Below are 10,238 nucleotides of genomic sequence, written 5' to 3' on the forward strand. Positions count from 1 at the left end.
AGTTTGCAGCCAATATGTGTAAACTGTGCACCAGGGAAGTTATGCAGCTGTTTCACATTCATACATTATGCGTGTATTTGCAGGCTTAGGTTATTATGAATTAGGAACACTTTTATCTCTTATTGATATTTACCAGCTACAAGGTGCAAAAGGTCCACCAGACCACATTGTTCAGTCTCCAGTAAAACAGGACAGTACTTTCCAGGTAATTGACAGATCGTTACCATTCATCATATGTACCTTTGTAGCTCCAGGGAGCAACTCAAATATGGCTCTAATGATAAACCCCAGAAGAAAATGACACAAGCATACATTCCATCCTTGCAGGTCTTTGCTATATTTTTAGATTTATTATCTCTAAACATGAGATTTTTGAGCAAGTTAAATGCTTGCAAAACGAAGGAAGAGTCTGGGGAGTTTTCTTACTAGCATATACTTCAACTTTGATTTCCTGGATATTGAACAAAGATTGTCAAATATTTGTAAAAGTTAATTAAATTTGGATAGGCCAAACACAACATAATACTCTAATCTGCCATCCCCACACTGTATTAATTAGATTTAGTAGAATAACTGCAAAATTTAAGTGCTTGGCAAGAATACATTCTAGGTGTCACCAGATTTGACACAGATTTCAATCCATGTCTGTTCACATAAATTGACAGCTCTCTGGACATCACTGCTGTAAAATCTATTTGAGCTGGTAAATGAAATAGCTATGAAGGACACACCTACCAGCTGAGCTTTGCCAAAGTGCAAACTCTACCATTTGCAAAGGCAGTAAAACAAAGGACTGAGGACCTCAGGGTTAAAATCTAACTGAAAGTGTTTCATCATAAGTTCACGTTCTACGTTTTCAGTAATGTGTATATTTTATGTACTAAAATAACTACTAAGTATTACAGAGTGTTATTACAGAGTACAGTTATTACAAACTGTAATCTACAATATATCTTACTCATAATTAATATAAAAACTTGTCATCTTTGATTCCTTATGACAGCTGATTACTCAATATTATATTGGTAGTATGTATAACATTTAAAGATTATAAAATAGAATAGTATGCTGTGCTAAGCAGAAGAGAGTGTGAGGGAAATGTCTCAATTCTTTTTTTTCTACTCAGTACTTACTATAATAATAGATTTAATAGCTATCATATCACAGATTTGCTCCAAGGATTCAAAACATTGACAGCAACACAATGGGAGTTTTTGATTCTGGTTGACTTTTTTGGTGGAAGATTTGTTGTTGTTATTGTTTTGGTCAAATTACTAAAAAAACAGGGTTACATCCTTGAACTTGCACAGCATACAACACTTGTAGCACAGTTACACTGCTTACAAGGCAAAATTGTGTGACTTGCTAACTGTCCTTATACATATTTCATTGTGCAGATGAGATAAAATTCACAGCTCCTTAGCTCACACTCTCAGTGCTCTCAATTGACATAAAAGTCAATATTGCTAGATATTGTTTCCCACAATTTCTACATCACCTCCTATAGATGAAGATTTTTCCTGTTGTCTCTTTCAGTAGATCCAACTCACTGAACTCCAACCATACATGTTTGAATGGTTACATCTCAGCACAGCATATGACTGGTATTTACAGGTGATCCATATATTTGTGCAGTATTGAAAGGTCAAAGAATTTATGGATACACAACTCTTGCCACTAGGACTTTGAAAGCAAGGGTCAGTTTAGGTGAGACTGCAATATGATTTTCTTGCTCCTAGGAAATTTACTTATTAAAGTTAATGTTGACTGTGCATGTGCATTCACAACCTCCACAATATCACCTGAAGAAGTTAAGTGATCAAAAATGTAGTCTGTGCCTGACAAAAGCAGCAAACATTGAGTATATGAAATAAAATACAGTTCTACAACAAGCTGAAAATGCCTGTAGCTCATGTGAGAACATGAATTTCTGATTTTCACAATTTTAACCCTATAATAAGTGTACAAGGCTACAGAGGATAAAAAGAGTTGTTTTTACCCCTCACACAATTTTAGTAGTCCCAGTATATTTTTTCTCCTTCAGTATGTGCATGAGATGCAATTCTTTGGTAATTTATATCCTTTGCTGACTTTCCTCAAATGAAAGAAATGGTTAAATGTATGATATTAATAGCCACTCTTTCAAGAGATTTTATCTATGATTACAATTTGGCATATCCTCTAATTTTTTTTCAACATCATTAGCTTAAGATTTCATCATTACTGATTTAATTCAGGAGGTAGGCAGGTGTGAAAGGAATTGGGAAACAAATTCTGTAGAGTTATAAACTGAGAAGCAAGTTCCCCTTCACCGAGAGGCAAAAAGACACACCAAGAAAACAGTGAGCAGTTAGGAATTCCAGCTGTCCCAGTTTGATGCCCCATTCCTTGTGATCAATATTGCCACCCCAATCAACAGCTGAGACAGACACTTCTTTTTCTTTAGTGATGAGCCAAGAGGCAATGTACAATGACACTGTACTACTTATCTCTAATCATGCTCCTAGTGGTCTCCATTTGCTCTTCTGTTTTTAGTTGGTTTTGGTTAGTTGGTTGATTGGTTGTTTCATTTATTTTATTTTATTTTATTTTTGTTAATACAGCCAGACAGCCTCTATTATGGACCTTACTACCTCTCACAAATTAAGCTGTCATAAATCAAGTATTCACATCTGGCCTTTGGCCATCTTTCAGCATAGCCCTACAGATGTTGGTCTCTAATATGCTGTTTTCTCTGTAGATCATTCTCTCAACCACGCATTGTGACCTTCACCCCTTCCTCCAATCAGTGTTTAGAATTTCTTTATTAGTAGAAACTTCCTTTCAACATTTACCTATCTTGTTAGAACTTGGGCTGATTTTTCAAATATTTTTCTTTGTTTCAACAGTTTCTTAATTTTAAGATTCTCAGTTAAGAATACTCTAAGCCTGACCCTGCAACAACTCCTACAGGATTTAAGAAATATTTCAAACTTATCAGAGGGAAATAGTTAAATAAGTAAATCTCCCTAAATCCATCTTCCTTTTTAGGAAAGAAAAACTACACACAACTTCCATTATTCTGCAAAAATTTCAATCTGTATTTCTGTTACAAGAAAATTCTTCCAAGAAGAATCTTTTCACCAATGCTGTGTCACACAAATTAAGTAAACTTAAAAACAAACAAACGAAGTGACATGAAATTGCTATTCCTGATAAATTGCGTTTGCCTTTCTTTAGTTTCAATATGAAAAATCATAATCTTTTTAAAGGCAAACATTGAAACTGTGTTTGTAACCATGGAAACTACCTCTACTCACAAGTAAAACAAATTTCAAACTATACTGCAAAAAGTACAAAAATATCACAAAGATATTAGTATGCAGATACGACAAATGTAATTCTCTCTTTAAATAAACTGAGCTGATAGTAGAAACATAGTCCTTAAAAGATTTGCCTCATGAAGTGCAGATGTTTAATATTTCTTCAGCAATGAATACACCTGCCTTCTCCTTTGCACCCTTCTCCCTACCACGACAGAAACAGGACATCCTTTTTTCATAACTTCTGGCATTTGATAGGAGGCATCCTTCAGGTCCATCCTTGATGCTCAGTGACATTTTAAATTTAATACTTGATTTTTCTTCTCCTTTAGATTATAACAAACACAATTTGGACACTAAAGGCAGTACATGCAAGCATCCTCTTGTGGAAAATAAGTATATAACAGATTTTAATAATTATCTAAGTGTCGTGGAGCCAAAGTCTCCATGGAGCCAACATCTCTCACAAGCACAAATAAATATTTCAAATATTTCCTTTCTTTTATTTACTCCTATGCTCCCAAATTTAATTCTATTCACCATGGTTTCCTCCTTTTAAATCTTGAATAATTTGCACATTTCTCACTTCAGTGATGTTACCTTTTCCTGACGTCATTGTGGTTTTCTATACATTTGTTTTATATCTCCTTAGTTCACTTGGTTTAGCTAGTAAAAGAGAGGGCAATAGGAAAGCTAGAAAGCTTGGGAGTGAGTTTTCTGAAAGGGGACATCAAAATGAGGGAAGTATGGCTTCATCTGAGTTACTTCTAAGCAGCAGAGCTGCGCAAAGTGAGGCATTCCACATACCTGCAAAGAGTACATCATCTATTTTCCTCAGCCCACGCATCCAAATGTCTTTGTAGGCCACTATGCTTCAGATCATGCTTTTCATGGAGTGCTGCGCACTGCCCACTGGCAATGTGCTACGATTTTAAAATTGAGAGAGCAGGAGTTGTGCTGTAGGCAACAAAATATACCAATTCCTTAGTGTATCAGCATTACACAGAAATAAAATGCTGTTTTCTTCTCTCCTTGTGTTTTTTTTCTTTTCAAGTTTGGAGTCCAGATGAGCACAGAAGTGCTGTAGGTTATGCAATCCTGCTCCAACCTTTATTTGTATTTAGCAAAAATAAAAATCTAAGTGTTGATTTGATATTATACAACTACACTTTGTACTATAATGTCTTTTTTGTTGTTGTTGTTCCATTACCCACAGAGGCTAAAAAAAACTAATGAAGGATTTTAAAGTGGTTAGCCTCATCATTCAGTAGCACACCTAACCAAAAAGCCATGTTCAAATGGTGGATCAATCTATTGTCCTTATGGTAGTCTAACTCCTAGGACACACTGGATTTAGGAAGTTGCACTTACTTCTGTAAATAAGTACACTGTTAGTGTTCAAGATGCTGTTTTTATTTCATTTTAATTGTTGCCTTTTTTTCCCTACATTTTGTTTCATAAGAGTCTGTAGGATCAAAACTGCTTTGTTTAAAGACAAACATAGTAAAACTGAACCGTCTTCAGCATAAACACGAGTTTGGATTGTTTTCTCCAGATTTTTGGTTTTCTTCATCTTAGAAAAGTAACCACTCATCTTCTTGATTTGCACCACTGTAATCAACCACTACTATCAATATTAAATCACTTGAAAAATCAGAAGGGGAAGAGTAAATGTGATTATATTTCATAGATATCAGCACTGGTGTTATCTGAGATTCCCTAGATCCTCCAAAATATTTGTATCAGGTAAGCAAACACAAGATGCAAAGGTAATATGCCTTCTACTACAGCCATACTTGTAGACCAGGTGTGTGATTTAAGGGAGCCTTGAGCAGCATGAATTTTTATGTTTTTATATAAGTTATTTGTTTCCAAAGTATCTGTCATATATTTACTGTTGATGGAATTGAAAAACTTAGTTCTACAGTAAAAACAGGACCGTGGTTATAGCTCCAGTTTACCAAGACCTCTAAGATGCCAATAGACTTTGGCAAGACTAAAAAAATGGGAAATGATACCGCAGTTATCTCTAGAGAGTTTGTTTCTTTGGTCATAATGGAAACATTACACAGGAATGGACAGGATAAGGGCGTATATCCATTCTCAAAGATTTTAAGGTCTAGAAGATGTTTGGATATTCAAGTCAGAATGGGACGTTTTTGGGCTGCAAAGAACAGGTGTGTGTTCCTACTGCTGGTTCTGAAAGTTGCACCCTGACTCACATTTCTCAGTGACAAAAATAAAACAAACAAAATCTAAAATTGAATTAAGCAATCTAATTTCCTTGTGAGAAAGGAAGAATTATGACACATTTTGTTAAGCAGTGGTCAAATATCTCTCTCACTAGAAGAAGACATGATTTCTGAATCCTATTCACAATTTGAAATACTTCCAGCCTTACTGGAAGAAAACTGTGAACTGACAATACTGGAAGATTAGTTTATGGTTAATGATTTTTTTTTTTTTAAATGAGGAATGGTAAGATTTTTTTTCTCTTCATTTCATACACAAAAACCTGAGTTAATAAACTATAACTAAGTATATATTTTAGGGCTGATCTTCTTAACCATATATCATTCAGGATTAAAACAACGGAAAGGACAGACTAGCTCTTTTTTTGCCCTGTTTCAGCATTTTGGTGAATGTATATTGCACACCATGGATCTCTGTTTTCAGATCCAATTCTTCCTGCTTTTATGGAACACATTGGCTTCTTGCTTCTACATACATCCTGGGAAAAAAAAAACCCAAAAATTCTCCCAATTCACTTTAGTGCTGATCTACAGGCTTTTCTGTGAGCTTTTTTCCTTCATCAGCTGAAAGCACTCACGTCCAGAGCAAACACAGAGGGAGCACACAAAGCGCCAACATACATATAAAGGCTCTCAAGTTTGCAGGTATTTAGATCTTCCCAGTATTGGAGACTCTGATTTTAACATGTGATTATTTCAACCCCCAGTAATCCTCTCTATTCACATCTGAAAACAAAGGAGCCCTTTCGTAAATTCTGGGATGGCTCAGTTTGGATTACTGCAAATCTTTTGCCTGTTTTCAGATGAAATACAAAGCATCTACCACTCAGACAGAATTAGAATATGTGCTATGGAAATGCCAAATTAATTAATTAAATGCCACACCAGAGGTACGATAAAAGTTCTAAGTGCTGTATGTAAATAACTGCACCAAGGAATTTACAGCTGTTAAATTAGCTACAACCTTTGTCTGCATTATATAGCCCTGATCTTCAGTTTTTAATTAAGCTTTTTCTTGTGAAATAATTTTCAATATGTTTCTGTTGAATTTGAGAATCTGTTGAAATACTGTACAAAGGAAAGTTGTAATTTAAATTAGAAGACTGAGGCTACATAACTCACACAAAGGCTATTCTCCAGATAATACAGAGAGCAAGATCTCTCAGTAACATGTGCTCTTTCAAACAAAATGGGTTTTAAATGCAAATTCACATACTTAGGAAAAAGAAGTACCTACAAAATTGGCATTGGCAACATCCTGGAAGCAATGAATGCCCAGAGCAGTCAGTACCTAAATGAAAAACCATAAAGATACGAACTTACAGGTTTCTGTTCTGAAAAAAAAAAAAAGTTGTTAATGCCAACTCAGTCCTGAGATTCACCCCTGGTAGCCTTGGGCCCTTTGCTTGTTGTTGCCAATATGTGAGATTTGTCTCTGAGTCTTCATATAAGCCATGCCAGGAGATGGATGTCTACAGAAAGTGATGCAGATATTCAAGAAGATGAGTTATCTACAGATACTCTTCAACTTTTCCTATTAATTGCTGATCTCCCAGCTTTAGCATATCAATTAAGTTGCTTAAATCAAATCAAAAATATCTGTCCCATGTCTTTAACAGTGAGGCTGACCATCAGCTGAGGTGTCTGCCATAGAAAATGAGGGATTTTTAATCTGGTATCTTCAGAATAAAGTGAGATGCTTTCAGATGCATCAAGAAATAAGTTAGTCATTGGTCAAAGACAAGAACACCTGGAGATGTTGAACGTTAGCCTGGATGGGACTCTGGGCAGCCCGATCTAGTGACTGATCTAGCAGTCAGCAACCCTGAGATAGGAACTAGTTGGTATTTGAAGTCCCTTCCAACCCAAGCTATCTATGATTCTAAGATACTGAATTCACAGCAGAGCTGAGGGAAGTGGTATAGCCTGTGGCATACACCAGATAAATTCTTGATGATCTGTGAAGCACTAAAGTGCAATCAAATGGTGTAGCTTTGTCAAAATCTTCCTTTACTTGTGCTGACCAGCACTTTAGGCACCAGTCCAGTGCTGATCCTATGTCCTGCCTTTGAGATGTCCTTTCTCGCACACACCAGTCAAAGTCACATATCACTATATCACTTCTGAGTAATATCCAAACCTAAAAAATACTAGCTAAAAAGCTGATGGTTTTGCAGTTTTATGTTTCCTTGAAAACAGGAATTTGGGTTAGAAATCTTCTGTTTTAGTGTGACTGGCTTCAGCCAACTCTGCTGCTGTGTGCCATCTCTATCAAGATGCACTGGCTGTGTGATAGTGTCCCACCGGACTGGGAGACAAGAACAAATCTGTTAGTAGCCATTTTTTTTTTCATCTCCTTTGGAAATACTGTCCTATTAACACTAGCCTTAATGTAGTGCTAAGAAATTTGACAAACCACTTCTCGAGTAGCTTTTTATATTTTCATATCTTAGACTCACATTTAAACTGCATTTATCTCGGGGTCTTAGCCAGATCGATAACTGTCTCCCTCTCTATTTTGTGGATGACATTATTTTTCTATTTCACCATCTTGCCATGCAAGAAGTCAGTCACTCTAACCTCATCCCCACACTCAAGCATCTGTCTGTGGTCAGAAACTACTAATGAGATACATACACTATCCCATATTACCATATTGAGGGTGCGGTTGTTTTTCTTTTTTTTCCAGTACGCTTTTAACAATCAGCTAGAAGAATAAAACAAGGTTCACTGAAAGATTGCACAATGAATCATGACAAACAGTAACTAAAGCATCTAGCAAAGTAGATACTACCTTTTAAAGAAAATAATTGTTTACTAGTCAGTTACCTTGGCATAAAGCTCTTGGTATAAAGTAAAGTGAGGTCTGATGATCTTTCAGCTCAGGAGGGAATAAATGGCTTCTGAGGAAAAAGGCTGACGCGGATTCTAAATCTGTCTGATGGTGTGATTGCAGAGCTCTGATGGAAGTTCTTGTACACAGATGAACTTCCTGGTGAAAAATCTCTCTTCAGTCTTTAGATGCATCTTGAAATACATGGCAAGCACAAAGCCATAGCTCTTTGTCAGAAAAGAGGAAGACAGCAGAATGAGGATGAGCAGATTTGTGACGTAGCCCTACTACAAGTATTCTTCCTATATTTTTATAACTATTTTTAACTTCTTTGAATGCTTCAAATTAAGAATTATATTTAGATTTTACCTGACTGTTATCACTGTTATCACACACACACACACACACACACACACACACACACACACACACACACACAAAAAAAAAAAAAAAAAAAAAAAAAAAAAAAGCATAAATTGTGAATGCTAACAGGCAACAGGCAACAGCTAATTGGATGTACCTCTGTCTGCAGGTCAGGGCTTGAAAATGAATGAACTATTACACTCCCAAGCAGAAGCCTCCTACCTACTAGATACAGTAGCAATTGTCTAGTTGCAAATTAAGTAAATGCCTGGACAAAACATAAGAGGAACAAGCTGAATCCTCCTATTAACAGAGGCATGAGGCAGAAAGACCAATTAGAAGGTTGATCGTGCATTAAGCTTATGCCTTTACACTAGGGGTTGAAAGGAGCTTTCCTAAAAGAAGATACGGTCTCAAAGAGAATTTCCGTAATGGTGATCATGCTGACTAAAGGGAAGATCCTGGAAGTTCAGGAAGGTGCTAGAGATAGCAGAGACACACCAAGACAAAAAGGAAGGGGATGTCCCAGGACCTTTCACTGTAGCACAAGAGGCCAGCAGAGACACAGCACAGTCCAACACAACTTTGTCCTCAGTCAGCAGTCACTTCCCTGCTGGGAAGAGCAGCTAAGACATATTGAACATAATGCTGAGGGAGAATGAGTGAGTGTGTTGTGGTTTATTCAACCCAACAGTAGCTCAGCAGTGCACAACCATTCTCACACTCCCCAACTTAAATACGATGGGGAAGAACATTGGAAACAAAATAGAACTCATGGGTTGAGATTAAAACTATTTACTAAGACAGAAAATGAAAATAGAAACAAAAATGTGATTATAACAATATATATACGTGTATATATATCCACAGTGCTACTACTTATCACCCACCAATTGACGCCCAGCTAACACAACTGCTCACTGAGTGATGCTCTGTCAGCGACGCTTTGTCTCACTGCCAACCAATGCCCAGTCAATCCCTGAGCCGCAGCTGCCCCTCGGCCAACTCCCCACAGCTTTACTGCCTTTCCACCGGATGTCATGGGCTTCAGTGTAATGCCTTGCCTAATTCAGGCAAGCTGTCCTGGCTTCTCCCTGCCCCCTGATACTGTGTGCCTTCATGGTGGGCTCTTCCCACCCAGAGGCTGGCCTGGCCCTAAGTGCCATACCATCTCTCAGCAACAACCAAAACATTGGTGTGTTATTAATACTGTCTCAGCTGAAACCAGGAGAGAGTGAGAGCGAATCACACAGAGTACCTGGGTCCACTATACTGTCTGTTGTTTCTCTGTCTTGCCTGTGAGGTCACCTCAGCTTGAGTTAAGTGTAACTTCAATAGCAGAATAACAGCCAGCTAAGTACCTGGCAGATCTATAACCCAGGGCCAGGACACATAATACATGCCAAGGCTTCTCAGTACCACTTCCACTATATTCAAAGAGTAACAGAGCATGTCCCCATCTGAGATGGCCAGGCCAGGGTGCACAGG

The sequence above is a fragment of the Tetrao urogallus genome (assembly GCF_951394365.1).
Source record: "Tetrao urogallus genome assembly, chromosome: 3".
Classification (NCBI taxonomy): domain Eukaryota; kingdom Metazoa; phylum Chordata; class Aves; order Galliformes; family Phasianidae; genus Tetrao; species Tetrao urogallus.